This window comes from Bombus pascuorum, chromosome 7 (assembly GCF_905332965.1).
Source record: "Bombus pascuorum chromosome 7, iyBomPasc1.1, whole genome shotgun sequence".
In the NCBI taxonomy this organism is placed as follows: domain Eukaryota; kingdom Metazoa; phylum Arthropoda; class Insecta; order Hymenoptera; family Apidae; genus Bombus; species Bombus pascuorum.
The window spans coordinates 2,357,976-2,378,052 of record NC_083494.1 but is presented as its reverse complement, the minus strand read 5'-3'; the positions used below and the strand labels follow the sequence as shown (position 1 = coordinate 2,378,052).

General features: G+C 36.0%; 1 protein-coding gene and 2 long non-coding RNA genes across 10 annotated transcripts in view; 2 read left to right on the top strand and 1 right to left on the bottom strand.

Annotated features, from left to right (window-relative positions):
* The window catches only part of LOC132909057 (uncharacterized), a 165,081-nt gene extending 152,257 nt beyond the window's left edge, over positions 1-12,824 (top strand). Inside the window, exons 2-3 of the long non-coding RNA XR_009658488.1 lie at positions 11,664-12,465; positions 12,563-12,824. This is a non-coding gene — a long non-coding RNA (uncharacterized LOC132909057). The remainder of the gene's footprint in view (positions 1-11,663; positions 12,466-12,562) is intronic.
* The window catches only part of LOC132908990 (acetylcholine receptor subunit alpha-like), a 389,316-nt gene that overhangs the window by 52,949 nt on the left and 316,290 nt on the right, over positions 1-20,077 (bottom strand). The gene's annotated exons all lie outside the window — the stretch shown is intronic.
* LOC132909052 (uncharacterized) lies at positions 16,760-19,412 on the top strand. The gene is made up of 2 exons (XR_009658484.1): positions 16,760-16,851; positions 16,929-19,412. It is a non-coding gene; the product is annotated as an uncharacterized LOC132909052 (long non-coding RNA).

Sequence of the window (20,077 nt, the reverse complement as noted above, 5' to 3'; positions counted from 1 at the left end):
TGGTATAATTCGTTTGTTATACACGTGTCGGTGTAAAATGAAAAATAAGGTTTCTCATATGATTCTCTTGTGTTGTTTAATGACTATATATATTACCATATTCTATGCTATGCAACTTTTTAAGTTCACCAAAACGAAACAACAACGTTAAGTTTAATTATACCTGCACTACCACTTAATTCCATTTATTTGTTTCATCGTTTTGATCTGTTTTATCGCAATTCTTTTTTGGTATTATATTTTGTTTTATTAGTAAGTGTTTATTGCTCCTACTTAAAACTACAATATATGTGAATTAAATAAATAAATATTACTTCTGATATGTATTGAATATGGTTTTAAATCTCTTTGTTACAGAATGGTATGCTTACTAGACATATTAATGTCAGAGTGAAAAACGTAGCTATTATGCAGCCGCTCATAAGTGGAAATAAATGTTTGGGTAGAAAATATGGAACCACTTAAAACTATACTTGTAACAGCGATACCATAAAACATTATAAAACGTGTTTCTAAATACCAAATTAGATTCAATTATACTGAAAATGGCCTATTTAGCATTTTAATATTCCATGGAGAAATAAAGTCTAAAAATGCAGGCGATCAATAAATCTCAAAAACAATTTTATCCTCCAAGAATTAATTAAATATGTCATTCTTATCTTCAAGGAATTAATTACATATGTCGTTTCTATCTTCCAAGGATTAATTACACGGTTCATTTTTATCTTCGTGAAATACATATTTCTACTTTGAGATTTTACAATATTTAAATTTATATTTTAGAGTGAACAAATGGCTCCTATGACACGTAATAATTAATAATTTATTATCCTTCATTTTCGAAGAACATTCCATGTACTCGCTGATTTTGGAATTTCTTTCTCGAAAAATTGTTGACATTTTTCCACACGCAAATCATTCTCTTCTACGTCACTTTCTTCAAGTTCTTCAATGGTCCGGGTCTTCTACCCTTTATATCATTTTGTCGTGGCAAATTAGTCAAAGTCAGCCAGAGAACGAGGCAGATGAATAGAATATCGATTCTCAATTATATTTTTATATTTTCCTATGTATCATCGTAATGAAAAATTTCATACGTTACAGAAACTTCGCAAATTTATTTAAGAAAACACGACTGGTCCTGTAGCGGCACATAAGTCAACGCAAGATTCCAATTGGGACTAACTCATTGTTGTGTCTTGGAGTGTCAACATTATTTTGTTTCGCTAGGTAAACGAACTCCGAACAAAATATTATCCCTGTTATTTGTAATTGTTACGACCGTTCGCGAAGAAACGCGTCAGCGAGAGGCGTAAATTCTCGCTACGATTCGATTAATCGACGCCGCGAAGCAGTCGCTCCCCTTGTTTCGACTAGGACAACAGGAGTGGTTCAATGAATGCAACTGTATTCTACAGTTGTATAATATATATATTTCCACCAGATTAACACTTTCAGCTTAGACACAAAGTATTTGACTTAATCGTATCGGAAGCACAATGATGGACCCGAGAGTTGAAAGAGTTCGCGTGTTGAATGCCGAGAACTTGTTAGAATTGTAGATTTGACTGCCCGATGATCGAAAGAACAGTAGTGTTGACTGTCCGTTAGAATGTTCGATCGAGACTTTGTAAATGCGACTGTTCAGAATGACTGTTCGTTTTAGACTGACGATCTTAAACCGATTCTTTGTCTTTCGGGGAGATAACCCCCACTACTCTAGGATCACGCCACCGCACGCGCCGGTGATCACGTAGGCCGATTTCTTTATGAAAATAAACAGACTGCAATCGACCTTTCTGGAACTCGCGGCCAGGCGGCAACCATACGTTCGTCGATACATCGTATGTTTCCGTCGGGAAGGTGAGACTATGGATATACGACGCCGGCGGACCGCGTGCGACGGTTAAAACACGACCCATAATAAACCTCGCGACGCAAAAGCATCCTACGTGACAAAACGAACGTTTCCGTAGTAAACAATAAGGATGGGTCCTTGAGATTATTGAAGGTGCGCCGTGATGAGGTGCAGACATAGTTGCCAGCCTGCCCGCGGTATGTGGCCCGGTCGAGACAAAATGCCACTCGACGTAATAGTAATCGTCAACTAGAGTTACGTTTGAACTTTTTGTAAGTCCACCGATCGGTACAAATAACGAACGTGCTCTGTAGGACAGTCAAAGTATAGCGAAGCAGTATAGCGAATCGTTATAGCCAGTCGTACAGTCGAATAGCGATGTACTGTATTTAAAGTAATTTTAATATACACTGACTTTTACTGAATTTTAATATACACTGAATTTTAATAAACTAACACGTACAATAAAACTAGCTGAGTCGTAAAACAATTCAAAGCAACAGGATTAAAATGAATTTGTATAAAAAGAATTATCCCAATCGTTGCTTCCTTTTCATCATTTTAGAACCTCAACGAATATTAACAATGCAATCTCCTGCATCAGAACGCTTGTAAACGCACGTCGCGGAACTTGCAAGTTCACGGCGTGAACACTTTTACAATTTTTGCATTAGATAAGAATATCGTGTTATTACGTTGCATGGAAAAATATTCGCGTCACGAGCTTGGGATTTCCGTGACGTACCTTTCAAACGTCTCTGATAGGAAGCGCATCATTGGCGATATTCGTTGAACACGAAAGATCGCCAATTTTGTTATCCTCGTGAAATCCGTGTAGAGGACGAGTAAAAGTTGTAACACGTATTTGTAAAGTAAAACGAGGTCACTCGCGGTAATATTTGCTTTTCGTTCACGTGCCAGCCCTTGACACTTACAAGCCCGAATTTCGTGGCGTATATCTTGCTGTTACATTTCGGGCGCAGAAGTAGAGCTGGCGAGTATGCGCCAGTTAGGCCGAGTCGGTGTCATGACTTGGGAATCGTGCCATGTTTAAATTGGATTCTATTCTCGAAGGAGTAGCCGAGCTAACGGGTTCGCGGTTGGCAAACGGAAGTCTCCTGGCACTTGCTTCGTCTTCCTCCGGCCGCTTGGAATTTCCAATCCTGTCTGCTTCGAAGAGAGGAAGCTACCATACTTAGAACGACTCTCGTATTAAATTCAGAACGCACAGGACGAGCACACGCTGCGTTAAAACGTGGTTTCGCCAACATCAATTCGATGTTTGCAATATTTACCGGAAACGACACAACTGATGCTTTCATGGGGAATCTCGGCGAATTGTTTCTCGGCTATGGTTTCGTTTCACGCCGGCTGTGCAACCGGTGAGATTAATTTCGTAGATACCGAGATATTTTTGAAGATTAGTGCGTCAGGTTATATTTTTATTCGTTTGTCAGTCTCTGGCTCGATCATGGTGTTTAATGGAATCGCGGACAAGGTACAAAACGCAAGTTACACGTAATAAAATTTATACGGAGAGTCTGGAGGGAAACGCCTGATCATCCTAATGAGATATTATATATATGTAATAAGGTACATCCTTAGGGTAAATCAGACGATCGATTCTGGAAAATCGAGTTTATTTTAGGAATAATTAAATTAAATACAATAACAGTTAGTAATAAATCTACTACAAGTTTTACCTGGGAAATGGAGAATCGATTTTCTGAGTCCTAAATTACCGTTCTTTTCTCGTGATTTATTCTATTCAGCAAATGGCGGCCGGTAAAACAGGACAAAAGTAAAAATGTCGATTGGCGTGTAGTTTAAATTCTATAGAATTTACGTATATATATTATTCACACTATTATATATATTAATTATATTAATTATATTATATATGTCGGAGATGAAAGAACACAAGAAATTTTGGGAAAATTCCCAATATTTTAGTCTGGACTTTTTATTATAGCTGTATTTAAATAATAAAACTTAGAAGTAGTTGTTTATGTTTGGCCGAGATTTATGACAATAGGCTTGTGCTCGAAGTGACACATCAGGTCGTTAAACGTAGCTTTAAAAACGTAGTTTTTGCCTAAAAGAGGTATGACGTAGTTGTATAGCTCTCCTTAAAAAATATAGCTGACCCAAGTAGTACAGAGATGTACATAGTAAAGTACATGAGTTCAGTTCGACTTGGACTTTTGACAAGTAAGGAAGCGCATTTGCTATCCTGTTGACCGTGTATTCGTTATTGAACCTATTATCGAACCTAAAATTATTGTCATTAGCATCTCGAGTATCTAATCGTCACGGTTAATTGTCAAATTCTGTAACAGTCATATAATCAGCTTGTAAATTATTATTATATTCATTTAGTGACTAAGTAACCATTGTTATTATAAGTCTTTAGTGAAAACTTATTATTGTGCAGTGAAATTGTTTATTGCTAGTGAACTTTATTCCGTAATAATCATATTTGTATCATTAACTGTCATTTATATTGTATACTAAAAAAATGACTAATCCAAATGAAGGTTCGTTAAACGCCCTAACCTCAATGTTAACTCGACGTATATAATATAATAATATGAATAACTATAAACTCAAAACTAAATAATAACTATCAACTCTGACTATTGTCAGATTTGTTGTAATACTAAAACAAAAATTAACGAAATTGTTTATATAATTTCGCGTCGTAATATAATACAAATCTGAAGATGCAAGGAAGAACAATTGAACAGTGCTAGTGGAAAACACTGTAAGCGCTGAAATCGAGAAATCTCGATATTTCATTGGAAAATATTCGTCCTACGTATCAATGAAAATAGCAGGGTATATTAATAATTCGCCATGTAACATCTTTTGATACTCCACAGCGTTCAATCTACCTAATCTAAGGTAACTAAGGATTAAGTAATCATTGTTATTATAATTAAAGGCTTTAGTGAAAACTTATTATTGTGCAGTGAAATTGTTTATTGCTAGTGAACTTTATTCCGTAATAATCATATTTGTATCATTAACTGTCATTTATATTGTATACTAAAAAAATGACTAATCCAAATGAAGGTTCGTTAAACGCCCTAACCTCAATGTATGAATAATTATAAACTCAAAACTAAATAATAACTATCAACTCTGACTATTGTCAGATTTGTTGTAATACTAAAACAAAAATTAACGAAATTGTTTATATAATTTCGCGTCGTAATATAATACAAATCTGAAGATACAAGGAAGAACAATTGAACAGTGCTAGTGGAAAACACAGTAAGCGCTGAAATCGAGAAATCTCGATATTTCATTGGAAAATATTCGTCCTACGTATCAATGAAAATAGCAGAGTATATTAATAATTCCCCATGCAACATCTTTTGATACTCCACAGCGTTCAATCTACCTTTTAGAAAAAGAACTTCTCTTGACATATCCAGGCATGATCAGTGGTTTCTTGGAAATATCGGAGAAATAATACGGAAAATATGGCTGAGTCTATAAATTATTCACAACAGTGTGCGTAAAACGTGAGTATTAGGTCGCCCATATTATTTTATCGAATTACGTATGATCCATTTTGTTCTATCAAGATAAAGATCATAACTTTTGACAGATTAGGTTTCATGTTCGTATAAAGATGCATCGTAAAAGACGTGTCTGTAAAAGAAAGACAATTTTCGGGCAATTTAATAGAAGTACAACTGATAGTTCGATAAACTTGCTCTCGACGTTTTACTTACAGCACGTAAAATGTTCTGGAAGTAGAAACAAGGCACAGGGACGTTAAATTCACAATAAAGTGTATTTCACAATTCTTTCATTAAGACTTCTCTTTTTACGCTTATGAAACCAGCCTCGGTGGCTACACAGATATTTCTGTTCTTTTTTTCTTTTCAGTAAACAACAATCTCGGTGAATAGCGAACGGGAATGTGTTACTTTATTACATTTCCACGATTCGCATTCTTTCGCTCGTTTTTATCGCGCACTTGTTCTATCTTCCATTTTCTCGTGTAAATACATTGCAACGTAACAGTTCATAATTGGTTTTATATCGCATATTTCACATAAAGTCTGCGGAATGTCTTAAACAACGTGCATTTGGTTAATACGTTGAGGTTAATTAAGTTTGAAAGTTAAAGCTACAATGAAAATAGGAATATCAGCTACTTTGATCCATATTGTATGAGGAGTACTTTCAGCTTTGTTATTTCACGTCAGTCTTTCTTTAGAGCCCTTGGTAAAGGAGAAAATTTCTCCTCCTTACAGCTATTAAAATTCTCTTTGATAGTTCCATAAAAATGACACAATCTCTCGTGATTATTAAATCGAGTTAATTGTTCGACTCAAATGTGAATTTGCAGGAAATTGTAATAAATAAAATTTCAGTAACTTGCAATCTGATTCAATCGAACCCAAAAACTCTGATATTCGTTAGACCGCGAATTTTTATGTAAATTAATATTTTTATAGGCACGAATGGACCGATACAGAACTTATAATATTTCTATTTATTAAAGATACGTAAAACTATAATAAGTAAAATCAGTAAGTTACAAGTCAACTCTCTGACACTGAATAGATCGCGGATTTTTATGCAAATTAATATTTTTATACACACGAATGGAGCGATATAAAACTTACAGAGATTCGTTTTACCGATAAAAATTATAATAAGTAAAATTAGTAACTTAATACAAGTAAACTCTCTGGCATTAAATAGACTGCGAATTTTTATGCAAATTAATATTTACAGAGACAGGACTAGAATGGCACAGAACCTGAGCACAGGTTCGTTTCATTATTAAAAATTATAACCATTGCATTCCCTCTGTATTTATTTTATCGATATTATTTCGCAACCTTTAACGCGAATTATACGCCATTATGGTTACCACGAACGCGCGATCAAACACATCGCTGCACCTTGTTTACACAGCTCGTGTGTGTAATGCAACGCGTTGAGAAATTAAATTACGAAAACTCGTTAGAAGGAACGAATTATCATTCACATCCTGGGAATTTTAGGATAGGCATTTGCCGCTTCGTATATTCAACGTTAAAACGTTGTGTTCGCTGCTGCACCCGTTACTCACAGAGGCCGTTGGACAATACAGTAATCAGAGTAATCTGGTAGAAACGTGAGCTGAGTATTTAACGCTAATATGGACGTACACGCGTTAAATGAATAACTCGTGAGCGTTGTTGCTAAAGATTCTTATATAAGCGTTTGTTTACATAGTATCGAGTATTTGTAGAATTCGCTTCATTTCTTTGTATCTTTCGTTTTGTTTCACCTCCCTCCCCCCCCTTTAATATATTTTACTACCCATTTTTCTATCTGAATGAAATAAATTCTGTCCAAATTTGTCAAATTCCAGATACGAGATTTATCAGTACCATTTATATTCTGATAGATTTAATATCTCTTTCAATTTTAATATTGTAATCTCGTCTCGCAGAGAAATATTAAATACTCGTACGCTCCCTGACATTTCATTTTATCCTTATCCTACGAATTTTCTCTACTCTGATTTATGGAAATTTTATGGACATAGCAACGTGTTTGAAGATATTTGTAATTTATAAAGATTTTGGAATTAAAAATGTTTAAACATAACCTATAAGCAGGTCGTATTATAGGTACGTCATAGTATAGTCGTCAATATTCTATGGATATACTTCCCAATAGTAAAATATTTATGTGTGTAAAACATTTATGGCAGATGTTTCGTCTGAATACATGAAAACTCACTATGATTCTCCAGGTCTGAAGCATAAAATACACCGCCGTACCTACCATATCATCGTTCTTGCAACGCTAGTATCTTCGTATCGATAGCTCCTGGTCATTTCTACCATCTACGAAACTCAGTCTCGCATACTCACATAATACCAATCTTTTATAACTATCTCTTGGAATCAAATTTATGATATTATCTAACACATTATGGCAAATGACGTAGTATCGATATACAGTACCGACCAAAGTTCCTTGTTTCTACGGTTAAATAATATTGTAATTGAAGAAATAAATAAGTATGTACATATACATACATATTACTCGTATGAAATGGCAACAAATAATTTTTTGGTAACTCATTTTATTATCACTAGGACAGTATTATTTCACTAATACTGTTTTTCATTTTTCTGCTGCATTTGTATCACTTCGTACCGCATTGGGGTTATAGACATGGTACATAAATGTGTGAGTATATATATAAATATCTAAATTTGCAACGTTCTCATGTGACATTATATGTTATATGCATGTGGTTCTGAATATGTGTATGTAACGTATACCACAGTCGTTAAAAGGAACTGGGGTGCAATTATCGTATATTCTCGTATTTTTGAAAGTACTGTAATTTTAAAGAACTTTAAAAAATTTGCATACTCTATATTACTTCGTTATCGTGCTCAATGTATTGATAATGTGTTCCTAGAGCAGATGGAAGATTTGTTGAGGAAAATGTTAGGTTGGTATGATCACTAGTTCCTACATGCAAAGTTGGTACGACTACTAACGACGCTCTTTTGTTTTCCCCCGTGCGCCACCTGTTAATTATCAGAGGATACCCGGTGTGTTGAAATGGCTGTACATGGTGGTGAAATACAGAATATACAAAACTAAATCTGTGTGAATCAATTAAATATCGAACTTCAAAACCTATTTAATAATAAGATTTGCATGTTAAACGAAAATGAAATTTGTTTACATCTGCATAAAAAGTGAAAGTTTCATGAGAAATACACAGTACATCCAATTACTTTGTACGTAGTATAAATGTCACCAGATATTATTTGGAGAGTGAGTACAAATTTTACACAAATAATTGGATTTCAGAATTGATTATTTGTGGAAATAAATAAAGAATACAACAAATAATTCTGTGTACATATATTACGGAATTATTGTTGTCGACATTCTCAGATGTTAATTGTATAAGCTATATTTAATGCTTAGAGATATATATATATATTTTTTTTTTAAATTAATAAATTGTTTCTGCGGTAATTAAATAATTTACTCTTCACGTATAATATCTGTAGTTTTTAAAAATAGGCTTCGATTAAAAGCAGATGGATAACATCTTCGTCGTTCTCTTTACGGATTACAAGGGATCCCGCTTTTTTGGTTTGTTTTGTCATTCTTTCTATCTTATAGGTAGCTAGTAATTACTATGTTACCTATCCACTTGCTATTAGCGATTTACAAAGTAGCCATCTTCCAATAGTTACATCGCAACATATCCTGTAGCTATCGAATACTTATCTGTGAATAAAAGTATTATATTTTATTGTATATAAACGTCTTGTTAATGATATTACGGATCAGTTAACTCCAAATTTACTAAACACGTAAGCAGTGGATAATTTCTCGTCCGTTACAAATTATAATATTATTATTTCTGCAAATTATTAAATTTCAGGCAAACTATTAGGTGGTTCGAAAAGTTTCTTTCGTTTTATGAGGAAATAATAGACGCACAACATTTTTTGTTTTATATAATTTTGTCGAATTACGTACGATCCATTTTGTTATGTTGAGATAAACACTACGACACTTAACAGAATTGGTTTTACGTTTATATGAAGATGCACTAAAAAATACGTTTGCGAAAGAAAGACACTTTTCGGACAACCTAATACTTCTCTCTAGCCTAAGTTATAGCTCTAGCTCTTGGCCAAGTTATAACAAAAATACCTCAGCCATTTGTAAGCATCAGCTTTAAATTTCATCTCATTAAAACATGTTTGGGATTTAACGATGATTTTTCCCAGGGAAAAAGACCGTAATCATCTTAACGAGGCCCTGACATTGTACAGGCTGTTGAAAAAAAGCCTTTACGGGGCTTATGGTGATTATCGAGGGAAGCAAAAAATGTGCAATCAACACAGGTGCTACGATCAATCCGTTCGACGTAAAATCCATTTTTATCATTTCAGAACATTGAATGTCGCTGTCGAGTTCCTTCGTCGAGCGTAAACAAAAAGATTGATTCAGAAGTACGTTGGCTCAAGGCTGTCAACACAAGCGATCTATGATACGTGGACGTGAGCTTTGCATTGCAATGGAAGGAAAACATATCGAACATTTGCTGTAACAAAGAAGGTTTTTACTTTGTTTGCCTCTATGAAGTAATCTCTGTTGATATTAGTAATGATTTTGTGTTGACAATGTTCAGCTAACGCACTTCTCGATCACTCTCTCTCTGTTTACGTTCCAAGAAGAAACTCGCTCGTGACATCGATGTTTGTAAATGATAGAAATCGATTTCACGTCGAAAGGATTGATCGCAGGAGTCACGTCGATTGGACGTTTTTTCTTCCTCTTGGTGAGTACTATAATTCATGAACCCTTCTTTTGAACACCCTGTACGTTGCAATACAACAACTACACTTCACTGCCTAAAATTGCGATGGTTTTCTCATGTTGAGAATATTGACATATGTATAATTTTATGTGCTAGATTAGGTTAGCTGCGTAGTAGTAATACTTGTATGTGACTATCAGTGTGTGGAAGTTGCGTGTCACGGCGTCTCGAAAACAAAGGAATGTAAACTGTTCAGTCGGGTATGGAAGAAAGTGCTGAGACGCGTGCAAGTATGTATCGATGAATATCTTTGGAATCGTTTATCAAATAAATATATAATTATTCTAATATAAATCCTAAGTGTAAATATAATGTTTCTATACCATTATTTCGGTTATTAAGATCCAAAATTCTCAACAGAGAAAAAGAAGATAATTTGCCAGATCACCGAGTATATCACCACGAGGGTCGGTCAAATACAAACCGGACTCTGTTGCTAACTTTATAATTCGGTAAAATGTTTCAAGAAGAACAACCGATTTATTTTTATACGTATATGCCCTGTTTCTCCCTGTACACTTTTGCCGTGTGATTGCTAAGTTTTTCATTGCTGTTTCACAGAAAGTGGAGAGCTGGGTCAGAAAGCAATCGCACGCGAATTGCTCTACTTCTTCGTTGCGGTTGAAACATTGCCCTGCTGCTGCCTCTTTCGGTGTTCGTGATTTTGCGGATCTCCAACTCTCCGAATAATGGAAACCACGCTCCCACGACCAATATTTAACTTTCGAGCAAATTTCGTCGATCCTCACGCGTCGGTCGTGCTCGATCGGTTTGCCAACAGCTTCCACGTTTGCTGGTGTTACACCTGTCTCGAGGCGTCGCGAATAAAATGTGTTTTGAACGTTTCTTGCTAATGTTTCATTCTCAAACTGTAGTCGCGATCTACGCAAAAATCCAATGGCCTTTGCGCCCTCAAAGAAAGTAAACTTAATAACCATGCGTTGTGAAGACGTACAGTTTCCTCGCTCATTGCGTTACTACTTAAGAAACGATAAACAGAGCAGCATGTGCTGTCTGTTAAACATTTCTTTTTCTTATTTGGAAAAATTTTACAATCAATTCTCATTGAGACTTATAAGCAAATTATTCTGGTACTATAACGTGTATAGTAAGCGATTATCGTATGTTTGATTCCAGCTGAATCTAATGTTAAAATCTGCAGGGTAATGTCTTTTTAGCCTGCGGATCTGATCCGTCGTAATTGAGTAATTAATGAGTTTTGGCGGTTGTTAACTCTTATGTTATATCTGTTACTGAATTTGGATATTTCTTCCTTAACTGTAGGTATCTTAAGGTCTTCATGTATTGTTTCAAGGTGCATCTATTAAAGATCTCAGAGTTTTTGATTAGAATCGTTGAAGAATTTCTATGTTGGAATTACTTGCTGTTTCCCATTTTGGATCCCATAGGTCCAAACAGGTTTTAATATAGCTTTATTGTGAAACATTTGACTAAACTATTTGAACTCTCACGCAGTTCCATGTGGATAATTGACGCTGCGGAGATGTGCCACACGCGGTCCAGTTGATATTTGGCCGGAGCTCGTACTACACAGAACGTTTAGGAATTTCATGAACACCATGACGAGACACAACTATCCTGATCATATTGGTCAGGTTTGAAACGGACCTGAAAATGTGTATACAAGTTAGAAGATATGGAGTTAAAGAGAAAGCTGCTTCAGTTTTTCGTAGATGCATCTGGCCATCGTGGTAAGTTTATTTTTATTTATTATTACTAATTTAATTGGTAATACTGTAAGCCTGACTGTTTTAATAAATTTCCAACATGTTTACAACGCAACTTTTAAGAAGCAATGGAATTAGAGGTAAACGAGTGGCTGATAAGAACTCGGATGAGAGCTGGGACGCAAAGTTTCACGTTAGAACGCAAATTGTTAAATTTGTAGCAAATGAATTATATGTCCACAGGTATATGCAGGTCGTGTCGTAATGGACGCGTCACGACCCAGCGAGCACCAATTAAAAAAAGGAGGAGACTTATTCTCGCGACCGTCGAAGAGTCGGTTATCATGTGAATTAATGAAATAGAAAATTGCCTCTGGACGCCGAGCACACAGCTACAAAATCGGTGCAGGTGCGCCAGCCTGTCTTCCGTTTAATTTCGAACATCGACGTGAAAAATTGGCGCGCGACCTTCTGCCTTGATTACGTGCCACCCGGATTCAACCTCTGGCCTCGTCGCGAGGCAAAAATTTCTCGTAAGTACACAGATTCGCGTTCGATATACGGGTCAGCCGGTCGTCGACATTCCGGCACATTAATTTCACAAGTGTTTCTATTCACACCCTTGCATAGGTTCATTGGCCCGTAAGGGCTCTTTTCAAAGGGCGCTGCCAGCCTCGTACGAGCAAGGAAATCTCTTTGAAACTGGCACTGGGCCCCGCTTAATATTAATAGCAGCATTTGCGGCTCCGTATGAACGACATTTAACTAACGAGACGCCTCGATTCGGTCACCGTGCTTCTTTGCCTTCTTTTTCTCTTCTCGCTTCTCTTTTTCTCCTTTTCTTTTCTTTTTATTTTATTTATTTAAGGTCGCACCTACCTCTGAGCGTTATTTAGCGGTACACAAACGAACGATCCGAATTTTATGAGAAGCTCGTTTATCAGAACACTTACTGACAGAAAGATCTATAATCGAAACATTCAGCGATATTCTGTAAATGTGGGCACGTTTCTTTGTAAGAAAAATTGGAACAGGAAATTAGAACTGAAGGAAATTTGTACAGTTTTCTTAAACAATTGTCAACTCCTGTTTAGAATTAATGTTATGAGGTGAAAGGATAAATAATCTTAAATCTTGTATTAAATGTCGAATGATGTTAAAGAAATAAATAATTTCTACCGCGTTATACAAGAAATTTGATATGTAGAGTGCGCTAAACATTTATAAACTTTGGTTTACCTGCATTATCGTTATTAAATGATTCGATCAGCTCACATTCATGTCATACGTCCTGTCATATCGTTTATTCACCGCGGCCACCGTAAATAATATTTCCGTGTTATTGCTCAAAATGTTATATCGATTGATTATATCGATTATTTAATAGATTGAAGCATTTTCAACAGAATAATACAGAAACGGAAACAACTATCGAATGTTCTATAATTAAAAAATAAGTGAAACGAGCCATCGGTTGGAAAGCAACGTTTATTAATTAAAAACTTGACATGAACATTAAGCGTGTTGTAAAATAGTCTTCCTCTGTTCAATTTTTCCCACTTTTTGCACCAACACTTACACACAGCTCGGTAGAGATGTATCGCTGTTATACTCGATCTTCATAACTCGATGTTCTAATTAAAATAAAAATCAAGTCGCACAGAATTCATGTTTCTGAACAAAAAGTTTTCAGCGAATTTAACACGCCTCACTACGATTCTTTTGAAACGAGCTATAACGAAAGCGGTGTGGTTTGCTTAATAATGGCAGGGCGGTGTTCTATGCAAAATTTATTACTGTTGTTTTGCGTTAATAAAGCTTGGCAATAGGCAACCAGCAAGCACAGCTTACGTCGAAAATTTTAATTATCAAGTGAAAAATACGAGGCTTTGGCCACCACAACGAATCTTTCGAAGCGAAAATACGGGAAATCCAGACTACAATAACGAACTTGTTAGGAGCTGAACGATCAATTTTAATAAAGAACGGAATCAAATTTTCCCTGTGCTCAATTTTAAATTAAATTTCATCCTTTCTTCTCTTTTCTCACTTATGCACTGCCATTTGTAAGCTTTTGAACAACAAATGCTATTTTTTTTTAATTTACTTTGGTTTTTACAATTTCTCCTAAAGGACATTTGGTAAAGTATTTTATCTTATTTATTGGGAAAAAAAAATAAAAATAAAATATAGCATGTGGGTGGCTACCCCCAGCGGGGTGCCATCTTTGTGTTTGCTAGGTTATATCTTTTATGGCCAAATGCTATTGCAGCAAAAAGTTACATAAAACGATATTTTGTAATATTTCCAAAGTTTGATGCTTAGGAATCATTTGTCTACTGTTTATTGTCTATCTCTTGCCATATCTCTTGATCGTGAAATCGATAAATTAAAATTGAAATTAAAGGAAGAAATTTATGCATCTGCGTCACTCAAATTTTAACTTTGTTTTTAATGTGATGTTTTATAAAATCTATGCATGTCGGTGTTTAGAATGCGACCAGAAATATGCATTTGCCAATGCAAGACATCTAACAGACACATTGAATCAGTTGTATGCAACCTAACTGAGGTACCTGTGCAGCACCTTTGATTATTGCTCTCTCATTTATAATAATTAATATTAATTATCGTTTTTAGTAATGTCTACTAATTGCCTAAAGTAAGATCAGAGACCAAAATTAGATTTTAGAGTTTCCTTTGCAGCCTACTTTATGCATATAATTGCAATAATTTGCTAGTGTAAAGGTATTAGTTGCAAAATGAAACGATCGTATTCAGGATGAAACTTAAATTCAGTTTTATTAAAAGTAATATTAGTAAAAGTATTTTTTGACAATTTCGACTAATATTTAGACTATCTTAAAAATAACGTTATAATTACTACAATTAATATCACTGACTGATTGTTTTTAGTAAACGTATTCAATATTATTCAATTCAATTTATTCAATTCAAATTGAATTCAATTTATCAAAGTAAAGAAAGAAAAGATCGAGACATACTTAACAGCTACAAAAAAGGAATAGTAATATTAATATATAACATAACATATGTGATCCTCGTAGGCTGAAAAGAACACCTAACCTAACCTAACCTAACCTAACCTAACCTAACCTAACCTAACTTAACCTAACCTTACCTAACCCTAACCCTAACCTAACCTAACCTAATAAACGAGCAAATATCTGCAAATAGCCCAGATCGATTGATCATAATGATAAGAACATTGTTTCAATGAAGACACTTTCGAAAAACCAAATAATAAAAAAGTAAACCGAAAAAATGAAACGAAAAGAAGAAAAAGTTAAGATGAAAGGGGCGACCTAGAAATTATTTAAGAAATATTCTTTTTATATTCAATTTATCAGCACATACTTAACACATTGAGCACAATTTTTTCAATGTGACAAAATAGCACATTTTTTAAATAATGCTCTTTTTCATTTTAACTTTTTCTTTTTTTCGGTTTACTTTTTTATTATTCGGTTTTTCGAAAGTCGTATCTATAATCGAATATTATTCTTATCTGTATATTATTCCAATTGTTTCCAAGGTATTTTTGAACTAAATTAAATGTTGCTACTAAATTAAATTAGCCTCGAACAGAACAAAATCCACGCGTAGTAAACGTTATCTACTGGCACATTTACGTAGTCACTGACTTTCCAATGATTGCAGACTTTCGTCGAGTCAGCCATTTCTCGGACGACCATCCGATTCAAACGTCGATCAACGATTGGAATATCGTGAATTTGAACGCGAAAGCACATTTCCATTCAACGCGTAAACAATGTGAAAGATCGCCGCAGAAGGCGAAAAAATCTCGATGAAGAACCGCGATGAGAGAAGAGAAGGGAAGGAACAATCGGCCTGAAAGAATACTCGTTCGTCCCCATTCACGGGATCATCGGTGAACAGCGTCAAATTAAATTGATCCCCGACAGCAGGTCCACTTTCGTGCCCAGCATCGATCTACCTTTCCATTGGCGTTCATCTGTTTTATTCGTCGAATCAGCTTGCGCGGTAAGCACGGACAATGCTCATAAATTTTTTCCTGCCGTGGCAGACATGGCTTCCGTTTCATTTGCATTGTCTCAGAGCGCGTAGCTGAGGAGCGTAACCAGGATGCATACGATCGATCGGCGGCACCATTGTTTCGCTTTAGTGTCGGTATCAATCGCGCGAGGCGTTCATTACGACGGCATTAACAGGCTTTTCAAAGGGAGAAAACGATTTCCAGAAATTGGAAAAATCACGAATAAAAAACCTTCTTCGTTGAAATGCTGGATGAAACCTTTGACAATCGGCGAATACGAAAGATCCGCGGTATTTCAGACCGGCGTAGTAGGACCCATGCTCTTTTCGATATACACAACAGATCCTTCAGACGCCTTCATTCATCTTCATCATTCATCAGATTGCCTTCGCTGATGACCTCTTACTTATCCAGTCTGCCACTGACCAGGAATCGACCGAGAAATTACAAGAAACGTGTTCGCTGCGGGGGCCAGTGTTTACGTATCGACGTATGACATTATTTTCTTTTTTTTTTTAATTTTATTTTGGTTTTTACAATTTGTCCTGAAGGACATTTGATAAAGTGTTATATCTCATTGGTAGATAAGAAAAAAATAAAATAAAATAAATATAGCATGTGGGTGGCTACCCCCAGCGGGGTGCCAGCTTCGTGTTTTCTAAGTTATATCTTTTATGAAATTATTTTCTTCTCTTATCTTCTTAAGAAATGTTTATTTTATATTGTTTCTTTCTATTGTGTGTTTAAGGTGATGTGCATCTTTGGAGATCACTAGTGTCACATTAAGAATGATCAGGGGCAGAGCGAATCTGCAGCAAGTTGCATAAACCAATGTCTTTCAGAAGATCTAGGGTCTCTTCCATGGAGCCTTTCTTTTGTAGTATGTTCAGGCAATTAGTTAGATGATGTACATTTTGATATTACATCTAGGACAGTTGATTAGCATATGTACAATAGAGTTTCAGACACGAAATTAGCATATGTAAAATAGAGTTTCAGAGGGAAATAATACTCTGTAAGAAGGAGGTAGTCTATCTGTGAACAAGTTTGGACAAAGGACTCGCGTAGGAAACAGGATGTACATAGTACGAGGCAGAAAGCAAACGATACGCTAGATAAATTCTGGAAATTCTGCTGGCTCATTGGAGGAACATCGCGATCGAACCGTAAACCTAGGACGAAGTTGTGATTGAGACACTATGGACTTCCGGAATCGTATTGCAACAGTATAGAAATTGAACGCCAGATAACCAGGACCAGAGGAACACAAAACAGTGAAATAAGAAAAATACAAAAAGAAAAAAAGTAAAAGTGTAAGAAGAGATGACACGTAGAAGGCCATTGAGCTTAGGTCAGTAGAGGAAGAAGCACGATGCCGCTGTCACATAAAATTAATGATAAAAAAAGCAGTAGCTGAGCAATAACTTAACTGTGCTTTTATAATTTTGTAGGCTTTTATTCATGAAAATGATTAAGTATAATATTACAATGATTGAATGCTTGCAGTTTTTATATATTGCGTTTGTAGGCGTTGAGGGGCAAGGAGAGGATCCTGATTGCCCTACGTAACAGGGAAAATGTAATGTTAGGCCATGTGCGAAAGTCAGGTCAAAGCCTGACGGTTCACTGTCAGGTAGTATGGAATGACGTGGATTTGGGTATGGTCTTTGTCACACCGCTAAAGTCGCCATTGGACAATGCTTGAAAGACATTCAAAACTGACTCAGACTGTTTGCAAGAGTTCGAGGAGAATTAAAATGCAACATACCCCGAGCAACTATCATCCTGCTGCTCCGGTCTGCCGAAAACGGTGGAAGGAGGTACCGTACGAATAATAAACAACGTGCAAGCTCACTCGAGAACGCCATAACGACGAATCTACATAAAACAAGCGTAAAGGGGCTCTTGTATCGCGGTTGGACACGAAACACACGGTATAATAAAGAAACGAATCAGGAGATTGTAGTGAGAACGATAGAAGTAGGAGGAGAAGAGAGAAGAAGAGAAAAGAGAAGGAAGAAACAAAGAGGGCAAGGGTTCTGTTGCAGTTCATAGCGAGTTAGGTGGCGAAGGATTCAAGGCGAAGGCGAGATGAAGAGACAGGGCGAGCAGTCGGCAGATGAAAATTTTGTTCCTTTCACCTACACACGCCGACGTCGAAGAAACGACCTCCGATTGTAAAAACGATGAAGCAAGACATTAGCTTTATGAACTGGAAGAAAAAACAGGGAAGAGAGAGAGAAGAAGGAGAGTGAGAAAGGAAGAGAGAGAAGACCGTGACCACGGATCTGGACCTTCTCCAAAGCTACAGAAACTGTTGGTCGTGTTGCCGGTTGTTAGAGCCGTACAAAACCAAGATTTTAAAGTCGACAACAAAGTGCTGCAAACTGGGGCGCAACGATTTCGGTCTCCGCGTTCGGTCGTTCGTTATTAACGTTTTCAGGACTTTTCGCTGCATTCGGTCCTTTATTCCGCTCTCTCTGCCCTTTCCTCTCTCGCTGACTTTTCCCTCCTCTTTATCGCTGCCTCTTTGTCTCCCGTGTCGGATGTGTATTTTACTGCACGTAAAAACCGAATCTGTAACGCGTTCAGCGTGCCTGATACATGTAACACGCGTAACTTCTTTTTATGTTTCATACTCGCCATTTTTATTTCTTTTCTTTCTTTTCTTCTTTGGGAGTTGGGAGGGTGAGAGGGAGGGGAGTGTCTTCGACAGTTTCGTTCCAATTCGCTGAAAATTCTTCAATGCCGCTGCTTCCAGCGAGAGGTCAATGTTCTGTCGTCTATCAACCAGCAGGTTTTTACAAAATTGGGATACGCAGCTGTCAGACGCGTTTAAAACACGCTGCGCGCATTCCATTGGTAGAATTCGCTGTTAATACCTCGTTTTATCCGCGTATCTCACCCCTACCTTTTAACATGCGTCATAGTGGAATGGTATTTTAATTTCAAGAAACCTGTAAAACACTACGTTTTGTTAATTACTAACAGAAGGTTGAAGAACGTTAAACTACATTTTTAGATGATCTATGATGATGTAGGAATAGGTAGGCATATGTATGATTTAATTATGCTTTTGAAACAGACCATCTGAATAATTTTCTCGTCTCTGTACAACAAATTTTATACCGCATATGCCGAATTAAGTATGCAAATCTTTTAAATAAATTGATTTGCAAACTACTTAATGTGCCAGAGAATAAGATGCATTTGGAGTTTCTTTCTTATTAGAAGAATGAAAAACGCATTAGAAATAGCGAATGAAGCGTGTGCTATCTCTAGAGAAGATGCTCGTCATGAAAGAATTGCCTGTAAGTGATTTGTTAGATTTAAAACTGATCATTTGAACTTTGATGATGGAAACCTGCACGATCTGAAAACTGCTGACTGAAGACAATAAATGAAAAGCTATCGTGTTAAAAATAAATCTATTTTCCAGGATACAGAGTCGTGAATTACCTGAAGATCGACATGATTTATTTTAAACATAAATTCAGTTTATGTGAGTGTTATACTATACTGAGTTATATACTATAACATAGTATCATAGTATCATTGAAGAGATACAGAGGCATTCGAAAACCAGAGACAAAATGATTTTCAACGAGCAACGACAGCTGCATAAATTTATATTGCAAATAATTCAGAACATTTTGAAGTAATTTAAATAAAAATTTCGTTGTAAATATCCGTAGAACAATTTCTCGGAAGAAAAGTAAATTTCGTGAATTCGGTGAATTAGCGTATCGTAATACTTAATGGCCTCAATTTCGCGGAGTATCGCAATTGTGGCTCATGCTCAAATTGCACTCTAAATTACACACTATAATCGCCTCTAGGCGGAACGAGCATGAAACTAATCCCGAAACTTGTTTCAAGCTAGATCAAACGTGTTTACCCAGTGTAAAGGAAGAGTCGAACATATTTGTCGATGTTTGGGCTAGCAAAGTTCCAAAAGTTAGGATCGAATGCAGAATTATATGAAATAATATAGTGCGTTTGTGTATGCTTGTTTATTATACGGTAATTTATTTATGTTACTCCAAGTTCAAAGTATAAACAGGTTAAAAATATTCCACAAAACATGAAGCACTTTCAAAAAATTC